Below are 21,329 nucleotides of genomic sequence, written 5' to 3' on the forward strand. Positions count from 1 at the left end.
TTCAAGACAACTTCCCGTTAACATCTATGTTCAATGCAGTCATGCAGAAGTATTCTTTAGAGACTAAATTTTGCTCCAGTGGTAACAGCAACCATTACTTCTAGTAATTTGGGCTGAAAAAGGATTGAGCTATGCAGACAGTGTAAATGTATGTGAGAGCTCAGGCACAGGATAAAGCTTGTACAGGACTGTCTCCTATAGAAATTCAGAGATTTTCTCTGCTCCAGTGCTATTAGTGGCTGTAAAGAGGTGAAAAGTGACACAAAAATTTCTACATTATACATGAACATATCTCCAGGTGTGCAGTTACACTGCCCATCTAACATCTTTTTTACTGAAGGGCATTACAGCCTCTTTTGCCTTAAATAAATCATCTCTTTGTTTAGACCATGGATGTTCAAAATCACGTATACCGATGTTATGAAAGAGGCATTCATGCTGTGTGGAGATCATGTTTGTCCTTACTTGAAGAACCATTATACTACAGTAGGGTCACTTCACCCGAATATTTGGTTGGGAGATTTCAAACAAACTTGTACTCTTTATTCATGCTCGTCGTAAAGTAAGTAAAAACACACAGAAAATATGAAGCAATATATGTCTGTGGTTCTGTATCAAGTAATATCAAGTCTGTGCATGCTGGATTTCCTGGCAGTAAAAATTTGATCTGTGTTGGTGTGTATACATGACTGCATTTTTATTGAATCAGCCAGAGCATATGCTAGAGTGTTTTTTCAGATTTTATGCCAGCTTTCTGTCAGCTGAGCAGGAGATATGCCTGATTACTATGCATAATAGTAGAGTAGTACTAACAGACAGTATCTCATCTGATCTGAACTCACCTGGGACGGAGTTATTTCTTCCAGGTATTTACTATCTCACAGGATATGTGCCATACTAATATGCAGTAAACCCTAACAAGGCCTTAGACAAATCTTTTTCAAGTCTGTGCACATCTACATCTGATTAATTGTAGAAAGACAGACATTTCTTTTCCTCAGAGGAAAAGAATGGAAGAGTCACAAATTCAAGCAGTATTTTACACCTTAGGCGGACACAGAAATAGTTTAGAATACGATGTACATAGAAATCCCAAGTGCACTTATGTATTAATGTAAACAATGAGATGGGAAACGTTGATTCATAATGATAATTAGAAATACAATTCTTGAAATTAAAGGTTTAGGTTCAGGCTCATATTATAAAAGAGGAAGATTTAATCTTGTGCATCCCTCCATGTTTCTTCTTTTAAATATGCAGCTGCTGTGTCATATTATGTATCTTTGGTATTCCATCTTGAAGATGAATTGTCATGACAGTAGTTACTAGAGGTAAAGATAGTAAACAAGAATATTGGAGGGTGAAATGGATGATTTTTGAGTTTTCCTAAATCTAAGGGTTGAACCCATTAGTGTATACAAATATTACTATCTCTGCTATAAAATTGGCTGAGATTGTTCAAGGTTTTGTTGGAGTTTTGTTAATTGTCATTATTTCCATTAGAATGTATGAATTTACTGTCATTGTCTGTCATTATTGTCTGTCTGTATTGTCTGTCCCGGGGCTGTAATGAACTGCAATTCAATGTTCAATGCCAGTGCTGCTCAACATAGGTTCAACAACCTTGGCTACTCATTTTTATACCTGCAATTCAGTCTTCACTGGGCAAGCACAACAGTTTTGGGGGGACGCATAGTAGACCAGCCCATGTAACTGATTTAACTGAAGAATAACAGAGGTTATGAAAACTGGTACTGTCTCTGATTTTTCTTTTTTTTTTTTTCCTCTGAACTGTCTAGTTTATGGAAACAAATGGAGCTGGAAGTTTATAGCAAACCTGGCAAAAGTGAGCAGTGGTGTAGAATAAGCTGAAAAAGTAATTGTTCCTGGCAAACTCAAGGTAAGAGCCTACCTGTACCTCCATTTCAGGGAATAACTTGAAAAAGATATTGTAAAGTAGATGAAATTATACAAATGCAGAAATACTTTTGTGAAGTACGGTATGTACTGTAGGCTGTAAGTCAGTTTTGTTCGAATACAACTGCATCTATACTAATTGTGCTGGTGTACATCAATGAAAATGTTCTTCTAACTGACAAAATTATGGTAATAGAACTTCTACAGGTACAAGACTTCTAAAAATTGGAATTATAATAAGTAACATGCCTGTCTTGTGTAAACAGCACTCTAAATTTAGCAGCAATTCTTATTATGCAGATCTTAGTTAAGAGTTTGTAGAGCTGTAGATCTACTAAAGATAGCACTTTCGGAGTATTCAAAAAATACAAATTAAGGAGTCATTCAATTTCTCTTGAAAAATTTTAGTGAACTTTGTAAAATCATTCTTCACAGGGCTGAAATTAGCCGTCTTTAGCAGTCTCCTACTACTATTTCTGCTACCACTATTACCTCTTAAAAGTTTATATTTGTTATCAGAATGACACCAGATTGTACTGGGAGATTGGTATTTTTAATACAGTTTCCTGTGGAGAAATAACGTAGACTCTTGACTTCATACCACTATTCAGTTCTTACAAGCACTCACATAATGTACTCAAGACACATGCTTGGACTCATGACCATTTAGATGTAAGCTGTACTACTAGTGCTACTTTACTGCAATCATATTACATTATATGCAAGTGCTAAGTATGTAGGAGAAGATAATTTAAAATGTGCTGCGGCACTGAATTTTCTGGAAAGTAATGCTTTGTTAAAGCATTAATAGAAAAATCTTCCAAGAGAAATGTGATGAAATACACAAAATTTTGATGATACATAGCTATTTGCTGTGTATGTAAATAGTAACGTGATTTGTCTATTTGACTTTACCTGCAGAAGAAACAACAGCTATTCTACCAGTGGTTACAGTGCACCTGGGACTGAGAGGGTACAGCTACTGAGCCACAGATGCTATAGACACGTTTTTCTAATTAGCTTTGGATGCTTAAAGGCTCAGGGGAAATCACAAATCCTAAAAACTGAAAAATACTGAGTATATTTGCCCAGATGGGTCTGATTCCCTTAAATGATCGGGCTTGTTAAGTTGCTGGATTTTCAATAGAATTCAAACAAAATTGGATACTTTAAAAAGGCATTGACAGCTTACTCTTCCATTATGGACAGTGTGGGAAAGGATAGCGAGTGTGATGTGACTGAAGAATGCTTGGATAACTGAGTATCCAAGAGATCTTTGGTACACATAGACCCGATCCCTCAAATGCAAATGTAGTCCTGTATTCCTCCTCCTTCCTGCTTACCTTCTCAGTATCTGCGCTGGGCAGCCTGGTCTAGTATTAGATATGGAGGTTGGCAGGTTGGAGCTTGATTATCTTTGAGGTCCCTTCCAACCCAAACCATTCTTTGATTCCATGATCCTATGATCTTGATTGCCAGTCAGGCTTCCATCGGTGGTGAGTCTTAGCATTAAGTTACAGAGAGTCTATTAAGAACCACTGCCCTTACCTGCTGGCCACTGCTCTCTATGCTCCCATGCCAATCATACCAGCCTCCAGAGAACGTGCTGTCATCAAAACGTGTCTGAGTAAGAGCATCTCGATCACAAAAGAAGTAATTCATCATTAAACAGTAATGTCTATGAATCCTTACCAATGCATTTTTTTTTATGTCAGAAACCTTTCTAAACACTTTTTTATATATATACATGTCTTTTAAAATAAGTTATATTGCACCAGTAAGGCAAAACACACAGAAATGTTTTACACAGGACAATTTATAATTATATGTAATTATTATAATTTTACGCTGTTAACTCCCAATGTACTTAAATCTCATTGCAAAGTAATGACAAGTGGCACCCCAGCTTAGAATTTTCTCACAGATTATAGGAAAAGAAGTCCCCCTAAGCAAAAAAATAATGCTTAGAAAGGCTCTCATACTGCAAGGCAAAACTATCTTCTGATTTCTTGAGTAGGTCTCAACAACCTTACAGCCTTACAGAAAATGAACATAATAAATGTTCCTGTAAACAAGCATTTTAAAATCTTTTTTTTAGTTTTGTTTTTTGGTAACATACATCAGGGCCTTATACCTATGCCAAAGCCATAGCCCTCAAAATGATTTCTGAATTGCATGTAGTTATGGCTTTGTCTTCCCTGTCTCAGGCTTCGTGTTGGTTTTGGAATGTTACAAGCAATATGAAGAGTGAGAACACACCTAGTGTGGAAAACTAGCCCCCATTTCCTTCATTATCAGGCCCCAACTATTAGCTGTATGAGGTCTACATTTTCAAATTTAAAAGAAGATATGGAAAAAGGTATAGGATCTCCACTGTCTGGAAGGAGACTCAAAAACCCAAATCAACTCCTTCTCCTTTGGTACTATAAAAACTGAAGTTTAGCAGTGACTCTTCACCTTTCAGGATTTTGCTTCTGGGCATTGAGCTTCTCAAAGCCACCGGTATTATCTAATTTCTTACATAGCAAACTTACAGGGGGGATTAAATGTAACAAAAAGGGAAGTTGTTCTGAGTATCTCCAAGGCTAGTGAGTCAGTAGGCCCTTGGACAACTTGCCCTAGTGTATGGCTATCTTGTTAAACTGTTTTTTTCCACAATATCTGTCCTACGATATGTCTATCCTAGTATCTGATCTATGAACAGGACCACTGCAGGAAGAAATTTTGCCTCTTCTTCTAGTCTTAGACTCTGATGTTAGGGGATCACAAACGGCAGGAAATTGAGAGTCAGAACACTAGAGTTATTTTGGGAAATGTTACAGCTCTTACACCATGCGTGAATTTTGTGCAGTGCTTTAGATATGGACTTAGAATAGCTGACAATGAAGTACCGGGATGGGGGGTATCTTCGTGATACAAGTCAGAAGGACTGAGGTTTGTGCCTGTACTTCAGTGGAACCCAAATTAGATATGGTTTTCTTTTGTTTTCCCTTAGGCTGGTAAATTGCAGTCATGTGCTAAGAGCATTCAGTTGTTTATCCAAATCCCAGTCTCCTCCCAGAAGGGAAGGCAAGTTTCATCAAAAAGAATGGTAAAAGATTACTGGTGCCTCATATAATGACAGTAAATAAAATCATGGGCTCTGGCTCTGGAAGTGGCCAACACATGTGGGTATGCTGTGCCAAGACGGATACAGTAAATGCATTGTTTTATGTGCTGTTTTCCCAGCAGCAGCCTGTTTTAAGGCGTTCCCAAGTCTCACCTCAACTGCCAGCTGCTTGTTCTTGACACCCTTTCAGCTGTGCCAACACAGCTGTTTATGTGGATGTTTGTGAACTGAATCAGGAGACTAATTCAGTTTAAACTTCCCAACAACATCTTCTTGCAGTGTATTTCTTTAATACCTGTTTAGTGCCCTGGGCCCGATTCACACAGCAGCCTAAAAGCCACTTTTTTTGATAAAGTAATGTGGTTGTCAAGGGAACAGGACAGGCAGGAAGGAGGGAAAAGTTGTTCGAAGTAACTTAAGTCAGTATTATTGCCAGAGGCAACCTGTCTTCATGTGTAGCTTTGTGGTGTTGCTGCTGACAGCAGAGCTGAGCTATTACTGTTGCTCTGAGTCCAGTGTGTATCTCACAGTCAGCCTCAGCAATGCTGACATACCTGTGGGTATATTTGTATCAGTTTGCTCATCAGCGCTGATAAGCTAAAGATTAAATTAAAAGAATGGAGTTGCCAACTCTGCACAGTGGATGCCTTCTAACTTGAAAGCTAATAGTTTTGCAACATCTTCTGCAAATTATTTTGTTCTTCACAATTCAGTGGAAAGTAGTTTCCAGAATGGTTTTGAAAGCGTTGAAGTTTTATGACTCACCTAATTCAGAGCACCAGAGGGCATCCAGTGAATGTGGCCAGTTCTGCTCTTCCCTCAGACTCGCATCAGGTGCAGTCACCTCTTCTTTTACACCAGATCAAATTATCATGCAATGCAAGAAGTCAGTTCCCTTTGAGAATCTGATGAGAAACTTTTTTTTTTCTGCGAAAACACTGGTCTAAATTGAAGAGGTTAACAAAAGCAGAAGTTAAGGGCTAAACCTTCAGTGGGGATGTAACCACTTAGAAGAGGATCCTTCATAACGTTCACAAGGTTTTAAAAAGGAATTCCCCATTCTCTGCACTGTTGGTGGAGTTGTGGAACAAAATCTGAATTAACAATGTATTTGAAGCTGAAGTTCTAATTTTAATTTTTATGTTAATTTTAGTATGCCACAAGTGTATGGCCAAAATCAATTTACTGGTCACAGGTCTTTATGCTTCTCTGCTGTCCCTGTGTGTCCCCTGTGAAATTACTTGTACCTGTATAAAATACACATGAAATATTGTCAAATCACAGCATTTTATGCATACTTGACACTCACACTGCAGCAAAATTACTGCAGTATGAGACATCAGTGAATAAAAGTCGTGTGTTAGAATCTGTGTTTTTACTATTGTTTTAATGGAACACTGCGAAACTGAAAAATCATTAGTAGTCCTGCCAATGCTTTAACATTTAGAAGGTCCTATTTTCCATTTCCCCATAGCCTCTTTATGCTACTCCATTAGTTTTAAAAGGCCATAAAGAGAGCACATTTAGCCACTCAGGAGTATTTTCATCTCTGTGTTGCTCTTGCCTTTGGCATAGTAGATATGTGTTAGGTTGTGGCTGAGGAGAAAGGGTCACGGCTGGCCCAACTCTCTGTTCCAGCTATTCTTGGTTGCTGGAACAGTTCCTAGGGGCCTCAGGCTGCCAATTGTACTAAAATTGCTGGTAGCCTTAAGACTATTCAAGGATTAATTAGCTAAAAAATGTGGGTAATTGTGACAGAGTAGCTAATACTGCTTGTGTCTGAACAGTCTAATTAAAGGCTGCACACATGAGAAGAAAAAAACTCTTAAGGAAAATAATTATTAAATAAGAAAATTTAGTCAAGTATTTTTAAAAAGTTGTGTTCCTTCAAGAAGGATCCTAGTATTTATTGGTTAAAAACTGGTGTTTTTAAATTATTTCCTCTCTGGGAGCTTCATATTCTGCTCTTTGTTTCATGAAAGCTTCTTTATATTTCTTAGAATATGGCTGTTCACTGCAAGCACATTTTAAAAATCCTTCTTGCCTGTGAAAAATCAGGAGTTCTGTTTCCACTATTATAGACATTTGTTATTTAAAGAAGCCCAGCTGGAGACTTATCATCATAGATATGTAAGTTCTAGTTCTTCCTCTGTACAGAATGAGATGGAAAGGGGCAATAATTTTCTGCTGATTTGACAATCTCTCTGTGCCTTATTATAGCTGTGTTTTTCATAATTTGTACCTGTGCTCCTTTCTTCTGCTGCTTCTACAGTCATTTGAGAGTACTTCCATTCCAGCCCTTTTGTGTAGTGTGTGTCTTTGGTGCTACTTGGATATTTGCTAACACAGTCATAAAACCTCACATCTCAGCTAAATTCTCTATGTTCTTTGCTGTACTGTAGGAACCAGCATTTTTCTTAACTGCAGGAGTCCCATGTGTGGCTGATAATATCTAGTTCTTTCTATATTCTGAAGTCTACCACAGTTAGAAGAGAACAAACAGCATAAGGTCCTTTTAAGAAGAGCAGGTTCAGAGGAGAACAGTTCCCTTTATTTCCTGTCCAGGTAAAACAGGTTGTTTTAGAAAACACTGCTTTTTGTTCTAAGATACTGCAGTATCTAATATCTTCTCAGCTGTTCTATAGGATGCTATAGCACTTCCCACCCACCAGCCATTAATGTCACCAACCCTCAGCAGTCTCTGTGTCCAGCTCAGAATTAGATCCCTACCGTGTCTTTCAGATAGAGCAGGCAACTTGTTCTGGTCTCCTGCCTTTTACTTTCACCATAGCTGCTAATAAACAGCATAGGTCCTGCTTCCTATCTTTCTCCTCCCATCCTAATGAGCTGGCCATATGCCTAAATTTAATATCATTCTGAAAGTACACTGAAATACACAAATATACAGCAGAATGGCATTAGACTTGTTATGTGTTCATGACCATGATCAGTGATCAAATGTAGAGTCCCAGGCTCTTCATCCACAAATGATAGTAAGTAGGAAAGCTGTGTTTTTGGTAGTTTATAAACACGAGGGAAATCAACTTTTTACACAGGTAGATAGTGATAGGACAAGGGGGAATGGTTTTATACTAAAGGATTTAGATTAGATGTCAGGGGAAAGTTTTTTACTGAGAGAGTGATGAGGTGTTGGAACAGGCTGCTCAGAGAGGTTGTGGGTGCCCCGTCCCTTGAGGAGTTCAAGGCCAGGTTGGATGGGGCCTTGGGCAATCTGATCTAGTACTTGATCTTAGTGGCTGGCAACCCTGCCTGTGGCAGAGGGGTTGGAACTTGGTGATCCTTCAGGTCCCTTCCAACCCAAGCCATTCTGTGTTTCTAAGATTCTGTGATTCTATGATTCTATGATTCAATTCCTTTTCTAAATGCAAAGGGGAACTTGCTATGGTGTCTTGGTCTGTCCAGAGAACTGTGAACTTACACAGGTACACAAACTGCAAAGTTTGAATCTGATTAAATTCCAGACATTTTACAGCCAGGAATACAAGTGTTTCTTTATTATGACACCTGCAGTTCCTTTTTTATCAGCTTCCAAGAGGATCTGATATAACCTAGTCTTCCTGATTAAATATATTCTTACCCTTTGATGTGAAAGTGAATTAGAAATAGCATACTGCAACCGATTTAGGTACCTTCTCCAAAACAAAAATAAACAAATCTCTGTTACCGAATGCAGTTTTTAACTAGAGCAGGCAGTTTTTATGGTTGTCTTTGCAATGCTAATCTGGTGATCAGCAGAGACTGTGGCTAGAACTTCTTTCCTTTTGTATCCTTTCTATTGATTTGCACTTGGGAATTCAATTAAGTGAGATGGTCTGTGTTGATGTAAGAACTCCTATGGAAATGTGAGGACATGGTAGCTGATTCTGTTGTTCTTTGAACTGAGGGTTTGGATGACCTAACTGGCAACTCATGAAAACATTCCTAGGTAAAGAGCAGCTGTTGTACTGGTCTAGCAGGACAGTCCAATCTGAAGTAGTCTTCAGATTGCTTTAACTTGTTTGAAGGCTGAGGATCAAAGTTCTATGAATGATATAGAAAATTGCTGTATGGTCTCATCACTCATTTATACAATCAAGGAAAAAAAGACTCCAGAAGTAAGAACGGTGAAATGTCTGTACTTTTTCAAAAAAGTCTGATGGATGTTGCTGTGGTATGCATCTCCACTACTTATTCTGGAGGCATTCTGGCTGAGATTATGAAGTTACAGCCATATAAGCTACATTTTAGAAATACCTGTCATTGCTCATCATTATTCATGTAGCTTTGCGTAGATGGGAATAGTGAATTCTGTATGAGTACTATCTCACAGTAGAAATTGAAAGCTTGAAAAAGTAAATTAATGTGGGACAAATGCAGCCTCAATCTGGATGCATGAAAAAGATCACCCTTAAAATTTTTTAAGACAAGTCTGTGGTTTGGGTTGTCGATGTTTTTTTTTAATTGACAGCAATTCGCATCTCACATATAAGAATGTTAAATCCTTTTTTTCCCCTGTGTTTACATGTAGAACTACAATTTGTCATCTTGTCACTTAGATGCTCTCAGACATATGGCTTGATTTTTAGGTGGTCCTTTGCAGCACCTGATGTTGGACTTGGTGCTTGTGGGTTCCTTTCAACTTAGGATATTCTCTGATTCTAGGTATTGTTTCCGTTTATGCTAAAGAATTAGTGACGTGTTTCCTATCTTGCCCAATGCACCTAACATCCCCTTTTCTCTTCAAGTTGTACAAAATCAAGCATCACAAATACCTGGCCAATTCCTTTACCCCAGCCTTTATCCAACAACAAATGTTAGGCTTGTGATCAGAGCACACATTAGAGGGATTTGTTTGTCACCGTTCTTGGCCAAAAAAATGAAATTAGATCAGATTTCCCACCTCAGATCAAGGGCTACAAATTGGATTTGTTACTATAATAGAATTTCTGTATCTTGACACCTAAGTAGATGGAACAGAGCAATAGTAACCATGCACTGACTCTTCCCTCTTGACCCACTCTAGGTAAGTACTTGCTAAGATGGTATCTTCAAGCAGCTTCTTGATCAGTTCTGTAGTTGTTTTGGATTTCATTTTGAGGTATGCAGGCATCTACTGTATCAAGAGCTTAAGCATGAAAACAGATCTTTGGATTCCTGAGTCACTCAAACCTCATTAATATCTCACCTTAATACTACCAAAGACCTCTGTACCACTCATCACTGAGTTTGCTGCTGTGTTCTCCAAGCTGGCCTAATGTAAGGTAGCTGCGTTGAGGGAGTAGTGTTGTTTTATTGAACAGAGCCCTGGCAAGGGAAATGCATAAGCTTACAGCCAGAGATGGAGAACGGAATAGCTGCTTTCCACAACTGTGCAAACAGATTGGCTTAAGCTGATTGTGAAATCACAGTTATAATCTTCAGGTATTTCTATGGAGAACCATTTTTCTATTTTTACATAAAATGATATTGCCATTCCAGTTTATTTAAGTAATTCATGCGTAATACTGCATTATTTAGAAACTCCTTAATTCAAGAAAAACACATTATGAAAAAGATCGTAGTATGCTTCTCTGTTCTGTATGTACTATGAGCTGTGTGATTTATGCTAGACTGTATATTCCTTTCCCACTTACACTGCTTTGTAATTGTGGCATGTATTTCCACTGATCTTTGCTCAAGAGTAAGCTCTTAACACAAATAACTAAAGCATGGATATAAAGATTATTCCTTTGATTTTCAGAATCATTCACCATTGATGAGCTCTGAGATCACCTAGAGGTTCTGAATCACGGATGAGGAAGATAACATTAATTTGAGTATTGGTACTTACTGATGCATTTTGGTATTTAAAATTAATGCCCTATGTTGTTCACACCCACTCCTTTTGAAGGAATCCATTCCCTCACTTAGGTTGGATTTCTAGAGAGGGTGGGTTTGTGGCACGCAGTCTGCACATTAGCAAGCAGTGAGAAACTCACATTTCTGAGTGAAAGGTATGCTATGTAACAAGTTTTCACATCTCATTTTCCAAAGTTAAGCACTAACTCATAAAAAAGACATACCTCATTATAAAGCAGCAAGGATCAAAATCAAGCACAGATAGCTGTGACATAGTACAAGGAGTTTTAAAGCACAGGAGCTGAACAAAACAAGGGTAGAGTTACCTCTGCTCCACTGAACTTACCTATGAGCTTCATCGATCAGCTCTGGATACACCTGTATTAGTGGGGAGAGGAGTTTGTTGTTGCCAACTTCTGACTTTGGAATTTGATTACACATAAATATAATAGGTCTCCTCCTAGATAGAAAATTTATCAATTTTTTCAGCTGTTGTTTTGGAATTGCAAATTATTATTTTTACTTTCAAATTCTTTCTTCCTTTGTATTTGCGTGGGTATTTGTGTTTGCTTCCAGTGAGCAAAGGCTATGTGTATGGTGTCAGAAGTTAAACCCTAAATTGGGTAGAAATAGGTTACAGAGCATGTGGAAACATGCACTGATAGTCTTTGTGCCTTTAAAAAGCTAATCTGAAATGAACACTGAAATGTCAGCATGAGTATGTGCAAGCATGCTAGATAAGCAGAAAATAATTTGACACAAGGTTTAGACATTTCAAGTGTTGGGGTTGAGCAATACGGGTACTGTAATCTTGTTACTTCTTCAGTGTGGCAGACATGAATGTCCCCCAAAAAGTCAAAAACAGTTTAATGAATTACAAGAATGGGCTGCTAGAATATTTATGTGTCAAAGTAGATGATGTTAGTTAAGTGAGGAGAATTCATACTGTATGTCGTATGTCACCCACACTTGCAGTTTTCCAAGCTGTTCTTAGCCTGTACTGTGACTTAATATATGCACAGTGGCATTGCACAGAGCGGGTGGGAATTCACAGGCCTCAACACACACAAAATCCTCAGTCTTGGCAACATTTTTTCTGATATTTGTCATTTGGCTGTAATAGGACAGATTTACTATTACGCTCTCAGGTGCACAGTAGCTAGAGCAGGTTACTAGTTTGAATGATTTGAGTAGTGTATCCAATGCAAATAAAGCAATTTACTGAACAATCTCTGAGCAACCTGTGAGTATAAAAGATTAGGAGTTTTGAATCAGCTTTGTTGTTGTTACCTCTAGAAATCAGTTGCCTGACAGATATTTCATTAGAAGATATTTATTTATTATTATAAATATTTATTTCATATTTCCTAAGCAGAGCAGATTGAAAAGTTTGACATAGTGGCAGAATAAAGAAATTATGTTGCAATTCCTTCATTTGAGAACCTTTAACTAATGTACTATTGGTAGGAATAAACAGTTTCTTACTCAATGGCTCATGCAGAACAATAAATTACCTATATATTCTGCCTGAAGGAGGACTGCTCCCAAACTTAGAATGTGTTTTTAAGTAGCTTGACTTGTAGTATGTAATTTTGAAGCACTTTAAAAAGCTAATTCGTGTGATATCTAGCATCACGTGTGTCTGAGACTTGGTAGACCAGTAAGGTAGATGATTCACTTGATTTGCTTATGTAGGTGGTTAGATTAGTGGTGTAAGTAATTCCATAGACTCCATTAACATTGGCCTCTATAATGTTAGGATGTTGCCCCACCCAGCTTATTGTCCCAGCTTGGAGCTGGCAACTCATGGTGCCAACTACCCTGGAAGGAAGTGTGTGACCTAATCTTTGTGTGCTTGAAGATTCCCAAAGCAACAGCTTTGCAGAGGCTCCTAAATCAGCACTGGTATGAGAAGATTGCTGTTTGGTTAGTCTGGCATGATTAAAAGCAGACCAACACCTAGTTCCAGAACAAGGTCAAGAAATTAAAGGAGGGCAGAACAAGCCAAGAATAGCAAGTCATGCTCAGGGGCTTTGCAGTGGAAGCATTCTTGGCTGAGGTATGAAGTTTTCCAGGAGATTTTTAGCAGGGAGGCACACACATTTGATATGACGCTGGATGTACTAGAGAGACATGAGGAAGAAAATACAGTTGTACTGAGGTAAAAGTGAACCCAGTTTGTCACAATTTTTCTTCTAGGCAATCATATATATCAGGCAGACTCTGCAATTGCCAGTCCCATTCCTAGTCCCTGACTCAGTCATTCAATATTCTTGTAGCCTGACTTCATTCCTGCAAGATCACTGTTAGTAATTGTCAGAGAGCTAGGGAGGGGGGAGAGAAGAGCATGCAGTCTCCATTACCGACTGCAAGGTTTTTATACTAGATGTTATTCCCCCATCTGAGATCAGGACAGCATATGGCATTCAGAAGTCCTGGCATTCCGCAGGAATATTGCTTTCTTTTCCAAACGGTGTCCAATGATGGGCACTATGATTATTATAATTTTAAGGGGTGTAATTCCTTCTTATTCCATGTTCTGTCTTATCCCCACAGGCAATTAATTCATGGATGTCATCTCCTGACTTAGGATGGTGTTAAAGTACATGTATAACTTTGAATGTGGCTGCTCGGTTAGTGTGTTCTGGGCCCTGCATTAGGCTTGATTTGCTTTTCTAAAAATGATGAATTTAAAGAATATGGTAGAAAGCAGCAAAATACTGGGGAGATCCAGAATGATCTTTTTTTAATTTTTTTTTCTGCAGCTTTCCTTTTATCCACAGAGTTACTGTTCTCAGGGCCAAGAAGTTAAATGGGATCAATATAGGTTGATAACTGAGATGTCTGTAGTCTTATTTGATATTTTGTTCCAGAAGAAGGCTGAAAGCAGTAGACAGTCACACTGAACCGGAACCAGATACAGCCTTTCTTCCCTGCTCATGTGCTTTACAAAACTGTATATCTCATTCATCCTGGCTATAACAGTATGCTCAGCAAGACCATCCCATGCAATTAAATAGTCAGAGAATATTCACTCACTACAGAAAGTCTACATATAACAGTAGTTTGTACTTAACAGTACAAAGACAAAAGAAGTTCAGGCATGCAGAGTTATCTCAACTGTAGGTACGTTTGGTGCCATTCTGAACAATTTGGGACAGAATAGAGAGAAGCTGTGGGATAAAGTGATAAAACAATGTAATCACATTTATATCCTACAATTGGTTATACCAAGAGAGTGATGGGGCCACGTCAGTGTCTGTCACTACCTCAGCTTTAGAGCAGCAGGTATAGAGAGATTTATGCAAGAGTTCTTTTTTTGTTATGCTTACATTCCTGAACTTAACTTTCTTCCCCCACAATGACCCTATTTACTTGAAGTTCGAGGAGTTGGATAGATTTAGTGAGTTTTCCTGCACAACTGATACCTACTACTCTTAGCTACACAAGTGGAGAAAGGTATGGAATCACACATATATATGTTATTGTTGTATACACTGAATGAAAACTAGTCTAAAAAGTGCATTAAATAGACCGCCCTATAATTAAACATAATACATTTGAAATACTCAGAAATAATTGTGACAGCCAGCTATACTAAAGAAAGGAATAACATTTTTGTATTGATGGATGATTTAATGCAAGGCTCGTTTTTCAAATACTATGCAGTGAGATTCAAATTTTCATATGATTCCTATTCCAGAAAAAAGTGAGCTACCTAAAGTGAATATTTCCCAAAATCATTCTTAAAGAGTATGGCTATTTTGAAGTAGTATACTTCTAAAACGTTGAACTGAACTTCAAATAACTCTGATTTGCTTCTGTTTCCAGACTGTTTCCTTTCAGTACAATTTTTAGTGCTTTTACCTTAGAACTTTAGTACCAAGTAATTATGTTTAGTACTGGCTTACATGTTCTCTTACAATCAAGTTTTCCTATCACTCTGTTTCATTTCCACAGCCTAGTATTTCTTAAACTAATGGTGTTGAAAATTAAGGATCAACAGAAGAGAAGAGATTAAATCCTTTCTTGTACCTTGCTTTGTAGCAATCTTCTTGTTGCTTGCTGTAGGCTCAGGCCTTTCCTGAAGAAAATTTTTTGCTTCCGAGAAAGGAAAGTTCTTCTCAATTTCTCACCTAATTGTGTATCTTGTCTACAACCAAAAATATTCTCTAGCTCCGTAAGTCCATCCAGTGGCTGCATGTGAGAATTGCATATTTTAGAAAGCAAATTCAAATTCCTTGCAATTACATTTGTCAGATACTATAGTTAATATTATTATTAGAAATAAGCATGAACCACAGTGTATATCAGAATACTCCTAGTATTCAGTGATGTGTAGGCCTGTATCTGTAAAAGACCCTTTGAATAATTTCTACAACAACAGGAAGAATGAAGTTTTATTCATATTCATATAATTTATTTTCTAGAATAGGAAATGGAAACCTGCTGAATTAAATGCTTTAGCTTATTTTCATTCTGAAATTGAGATAACTCAGGTCATTGTGAATACAAGCTTAGAAGAGTTGTCCTCAGTTCTCAGCATGCTTGTAGTTCTTCTAAAACACACCTGTAAAAATGTCTGTCTTCTGATCATTAAATCTGTTAAATGCCATAAAATACTACATAATTCAATTTAAAAACCCAAGTGTAGTATAGAGGACTACATTTGAACTGTGTGAGTTTCAGGTCATGCTAAGGATTTATATAGTCTATTTCCAGAAAATCCTACTTAAGTTCAGTATTTGAATCTTGATGGTTCATCAAACTAAAACAGGCTAGATGGATTGTTTGAGAGTCTACAATTAGGTATAGCATTTTCCCGCAGTGATGACAGAAGTTTGAGCCCCAATACCTTGAACCCTCCTTCTAACATCACTTCCACTACTACCACCAGTGCCAGAGTTCTATCGGGGGAAAACTCCAGTGTGATACTTCTTACTGGTTGAAAAAGTCAATTTGCTAAAAGCCTTTAGATTCTCTGTTCTTGACAAATACAGGCTTCTAAAATCAAATACTTGCTTTATTGTTCCTATGGAAGTAAATCTAATTTGCCTTGTAGAGTGAATGCATTATGATATAATGTACAATTACAATAGCCACTCATTTTCCTAGGAGTGCTCTGTTGCACTGCATAGGTTGGGAAAGCAGAAAGAGAGACAGACATTTATAACATCAGCCTAGATCTAGCTTTTCTTAAATTTTAAGTGCTTTATGTTGAAATCTACATAAAGAAATTTTAGTCTAGAAAGTTTGAGAAGCGTGTCTAAGATACTGTCATGGTGGATACTTTGCACATATTGAAATTACAAAATAATGACATTCTGTGGAACAGCAATTGCATTTATACTCTGTTATAATTTTTATACATTTCAGATCTTTGTTTTTCATTCTGGAATTGCTGCCAGTGAGGTTGTTGTGATTGTAAACTCTTTCAGTTTGTCTCTAAGAATATATCTGGTTTTACAAATATTGTTCTCATTTGTGCTGATATGTTAGTAGATATCAGAGAAGAACTCAAAATGTAATAGGGTTTTTCTTTAGGCTGTTCTAGAATTCATGTTTTGACCATCTTAACTTGAAGCTTACTCTTTAACGTGTATTAATACTCCAGTATTCTTCTATTATTCTTCTACATTTTATGATAACCTGTGCTGCAATTAAACAATAAACCTCTGAGCATAAAGGTTACAATCTGAACTGAAATTTACACATTTTAAAATTATTTTCAGATCTGGTGTATTTTTTTAGCTAAACTAAGCAATATTAATGAGCACGTGCATACCAAACAGTTTCTACAAGTGTTCTCAATATTTTCAGAGCCCATGGATTCTGCTTACAGTTTAGCAGGCTTTTGCAGTACACCCTTAATCCTTTGCTCAGGATTTCTCAGTAGAGAAAAAACTGGAATATTCTAGTTTTTGTCAAAAGGTCTTTAGCTGTTCCAGGAGTCATCAGATTCATTGCCTACTGCTGCACTGCCCTTTCACAACAAAAGCAAACAAGAGGAAACAGTTTTCTAGGTTTGCAGGCAGCATATTTTTTCTAAAGTGAATCCCAGTAAACAACTGGAATTGCCTTTTTTTTTACATATTGTTTTTAATTATGTCCTTACTGATTTGAAGGAGTTTTCCATTCTGTGTGTATCTACTTCAAAATAGAAAAATGCAGAAGACTAAGCATAATTAGAAGCTTTTCAGATAAAATAATGGTCCTGAATTTTAAAACACAACTGAGTTTGCAGATCATCACAAACAAAAAACAGTATGTAGAATCATAGAATTATAGAATTGGGTTGGAAGGGACTCTTAAAGGTAATGTAGTCCAACTCCCTTGCAGTGAGCAGGGATACCTACAGCTCGATCAGGTTGCTCTGAGCCCTGTTCAGCCTGACCTTGAATGTCTCCAAGGATGGGGCATCCACCACCTCTCTGGGCAACCTGTTCCACTGCCTTACTACACTTATTGTAAAAAACTTCTTCCTCATATCCAACCTAAATCTCCACACTTTTAGTCTGAAACCGTTTCCCCTTGTTCTATCGCAACAGACCCTGCTAAACAGTTTGTCCCCTACCTTCTTATAGACTCTCTTTACATACTGAAAGGCTGCCATCAGGTCTCTCTGGAGCCTTCTCTTCTCCAGGCTGAACAACCCCAGCACTTTCAGCCTGGCAGGAGAGGTGTTCCATCTCTTGGTTCTTTGTTGTGGCCTTCCACATCTGGATGCATTCCAACAGGTCCATGTGTCTCCTGTACTGAGAACTCCACATCTGGGTACATTACTCCAGGTAAGGTCTCACCAGCACAGAGGAGAGGGGCAGGATCACCTCCCTCCACCTGCAGGCCACGCTTCTTTGGATACAGCCCAGGACACAGTTGGCTTTCTGGGCTGTGAGGGCACATTGCTGGCTTGTGTCCACTTGCCATCCACCAGTACCCCCAAATTCTTTTTGGCAAGGCCCAAGTCCTTTTCAGCCTATTAGCCTGTAATACTTACGGGTGTCTCTTTGTTCATGCTGTATAAAAACAGATGTAAAATATTCTGTCTATATTTCCTAGACTGGTTTTTCTTTCATCTTTTTTTCTGAATCAAGCACTTGTAATTCTTTAAATGCTCTTCTGTAGACAACAGAATGTGACTTAGAAAGGACTGTCAAATATCTTTGCAAAACCAGGTTAATTTAATACCGTGAAGTATTTAATAGTGTTCTTCAAATACTGAATTCATTCTAAAAAATGTGTTGGCACATTTTATAGTGTTCTGTTCTATATTTCTCACGTTTATATCCAGGGGTCAGTTTCAATTATATTTTCACAAAGGTTTATACTGTTGTGTTTGCTTATAAGATTACAAGTAGCTTTTGAAAAATTTGTTTCACGAATACTTGCAGTCCCTCTGTTTATGAAGGAAGTGCAGACTGAGAGGACAGTATACTATAGATGAGCATATACTGATCTTATTATTTCCGCTTGGAAGCAGTATGGACTGGTGTGCTTGCTTACAGCTGTGTATCTGGAGGCATAGACTCTTAGTCTCCTCATGAATTAATGTCTTGACAGAGCTGGAGGGCTTCTGGGTACTTCTAGGTACATTCTCCTATAAACCTGCCTCCAGAAACTCTTAATTGACAAATGGTTAGTGAAAGACTAAACAATAAGTGATTTTTGTATTCTGGATTTTTTTTCTGACAGTTTCTTATTTTTAATGCACTAAAAAAACAAATCAATATACAAGAATTGGTCAATCTCATAGCCCTTCTCATTTTAGTACCATATATTTAAGGATTGCAAAGCTTTTACGTGTTTATATTATTGGTTAAATATCTATCCTTGCTCTGAGGAAGATACTACGATATAATACTGTACAGTCAAAGGAAGTCTGGCAGAGAAAGCAGTGACTTGCTTCAGGACACACTTCAAGAATGGAATAGGCTCAGTCATTCCAATCCTCACAGTGAATGGCACTTCATTCTTCACAGTAAAAAACATTCTCCACATTCTCCACAATTTACAAAAAGAAAAACAAAAAAATTAGCCCCAGTGGCTTCTTTGTTGGGATAGGATTTTCGGAATCAGAATTTTGGTGCTCAGATACTATCTATGCCATCCAATAATGCTTCAGATTTCTTTTTTGTGTGTAACTCTGTCTTTTGAGGAGACACTTAAGTGCCACCTGAGAATCCACAGCAACTAAGCTGCCTTTGGAGCAGGAGGACTGATTGCAATTAAGCGGAAGTGGGATTACTTTAACTGATCACAGGTTTAATGTAATGAATAAAATAGGCAGATCTTATTCCTAACAAAGTACAGGATGATCCAGTGGCATTTGATTTATTCCTGTTGCAAACACTACCTCAGGTATTAACAGAAACTCTTCTGTGATGTGCATTTAAGAACAAGCTTTTATTCAACTCTTATGATAGTGTAGTATTTGTAGTAATACTGTAGCTACAGGAAAGCTGGGGAGGAATTTTTTAAGAGGGTAGGTAGGATGAGGGGAAATGGTTTTAAACTGGAAGAGGGTAGATTTAGACTAGATATCAGGAAGAAATTCTTTACTGTGAGGGTGGTGAGACACTGGAACAAGTTTCCCAGTGAGGTTGTGGATGCTCTCTCCCTGGAAGCATTCAAAGGCAGGGCTGGATGGGGCTGTGAGCAGCCTGGTCTATGGGATGTGTCCCTGCCTATAGCTGGGAGTTGGAACTAGATGGTCCTAAAGGTCCCTTCCAGCCCAAACCATTCAATGATTCTATGATTCTATTTAAAGGATAAGATTGGAGGATAACTCTACTTCTTTGTAAGTGAGAGAAGACCTTTACTATTGAGAAATAAAGCTCATGTGGTGGAACGTGCTCATATTTATACGCATGCCAGAGATCTTCCTGGCTAATGAAATCACTCCTTTTAGCCAAAACCAGCAATATTTTAGTTTCACTCTTGTCATGCAGTGCTGCATATTGGATCATGTTCTACATGTAACCAAAAAGCTGCAAGGATGAATGGATCGACCTTCTTAGTCTCATTAATCCTGTGCTTGCTGGCATTGACTTTCAAAACTGACAGAAACTACAAGGGATGATGAAAAAAGTAGTAAGAAGGACCAGGGAGTTAGCTGCTGGTAGGAGAACAAGGCTACTGCAACCACTGTTGTAGCATAGCTTGAGATCACCTGAGCCCTTCAGCAAAGTAGAAATCTGTTGATGAATAAATGTATTAATAAAGAGAAACAAAACTTTTTATTAAAAACAAAACAAAACAAAACAAACGACCCACAAATGATACTCTTATCTCTGAAGTCTTAAATTACTTTTATCTCATTAGTCTCATTTTACAACAGTTTGGTTTTTCCAAATAGCATTAAGTGGGCTGCTCTTGTAGTTTTTGCTATATGATAAAAACTTATCCAAGACATTGTCAGATCTGATTAGAATGTGGGTCCTAACATCAGACAGCTCACTGTCAACGTATATTGAGTCTTTACTGGCTGTCAAACATATGTTAGGTTGGTCACCCATATATAGAGTAAATGGGTGTAAACTGTAAACTGCAGGTTATAAATACATTAAGAGCTTCTTGAAGCAAAGCTTGAGTGTTTTTTTATGCCAACAGAACCCTGAGATGATTAATTTTGCTGCTTGTCTATTCCCCATGAAGCATGTCTCCTTTATAAACAGCAAGAGAAAGCCAGTGGTATTCAATAGAGAAGTCAAACGTAGACACTAAAATGATAACTGTAGACATTTACAAGATGTCTTATTCTATCATTGCCAGAGACAGATGCATACAATTCTGTTTCATTTATGTAGTTCAAACAGGAGTTCTGAGCTCATTAAATATAATTTGCTTCATTTCCTGGCTATAACGCTGTTATAACTGGATATTACATAAAACAACTGTGGGTTTTAAATTACTCTTAGTACATAAATTAAAGTATAAAAGCAGAAAACATGTTAGTGCAGATTTAAACATGCAAGTTATGAACACAGTTAATCTACACTGTGTGCTAAAGATTATCAAGAAAATCCATTTTCATGACAGTGCAACAGAAAATATTTTTGACACTAAGAATCGAAGATTTTCATACAATTATAATTAGTGGTAGCAAAGGAGGAATAACTTAAGTCAATGATCTTAAGAAAAAAAAAAGTGAAACTGAGCTAAATTGTTTCTGAAAAATAATCCCTAGACTTCAGTCATAAGAAATGGTATATTTTGCAGATTGCACTGCAGATTATTCCCAAACCTGTTGTCAGAATCAGAATGACAGCGCCCAATTGCACTTGCTTCTCACCTAGAGGAGTAAGAGCACTGATCTGAATGAGAACACAAAATAACAGCACATCCTGTGTATTAACCAACAGTATCAGGCATAAACCCTGTCACAGCAAATAATAACCTTGTTTCCAGAGAATAATCTATTTTTGACTTTGTGCAGCATAATAATCTAAAGAAATAATTTATGATC

At 37.6% G+C, this 21,329-nt stretch overlaps 1 protein-coding gene across 7 annotated transcripts in view; it reads left to right on the top strand.

Annotated features, from left to right (window-relative positions):
• Positions 1-21,329, top strand: part of JADE1 (jade family PHD finger 1) — a 150,634-nt gene that overhangs the window by 6,598 nt on the left and 122,707 nt on the right. For 4 of the 7 annotated variants that reach the window (XM_046941074.1, XM_046941068.1, XM_046941069.1 and 1 more), the window contains exon 3: positions 1,800-1,900. The gene's annotated coding sequence lies outside the window, so the exon portion shown is untranslated. Of the gene's footprint in view, positions 1-1,799; positions 1,901-7,026; positions 7,157-21,329 lie in introns of those variants that run through there. The other 3 variants (XM_046941072.1, XM_046941070.1, XM_040699863.1) reach the window with 2 other exon arrangements.

Source organism: Gallus gallus, chromosome 4 (genome assembly GCF_016699485.2).
Source record: "Gallus gallus isolate bGalGal1 chromosome 4, bGalGal1.mat.broiler.GRCg7b, whole genome shotgun sequence".
Taxonomy (NCBI): Eukaryota; Metazoa; Chordata; class Aves; order Galliformes; family Phasianidae; genus Gallus; species Gallus gallus.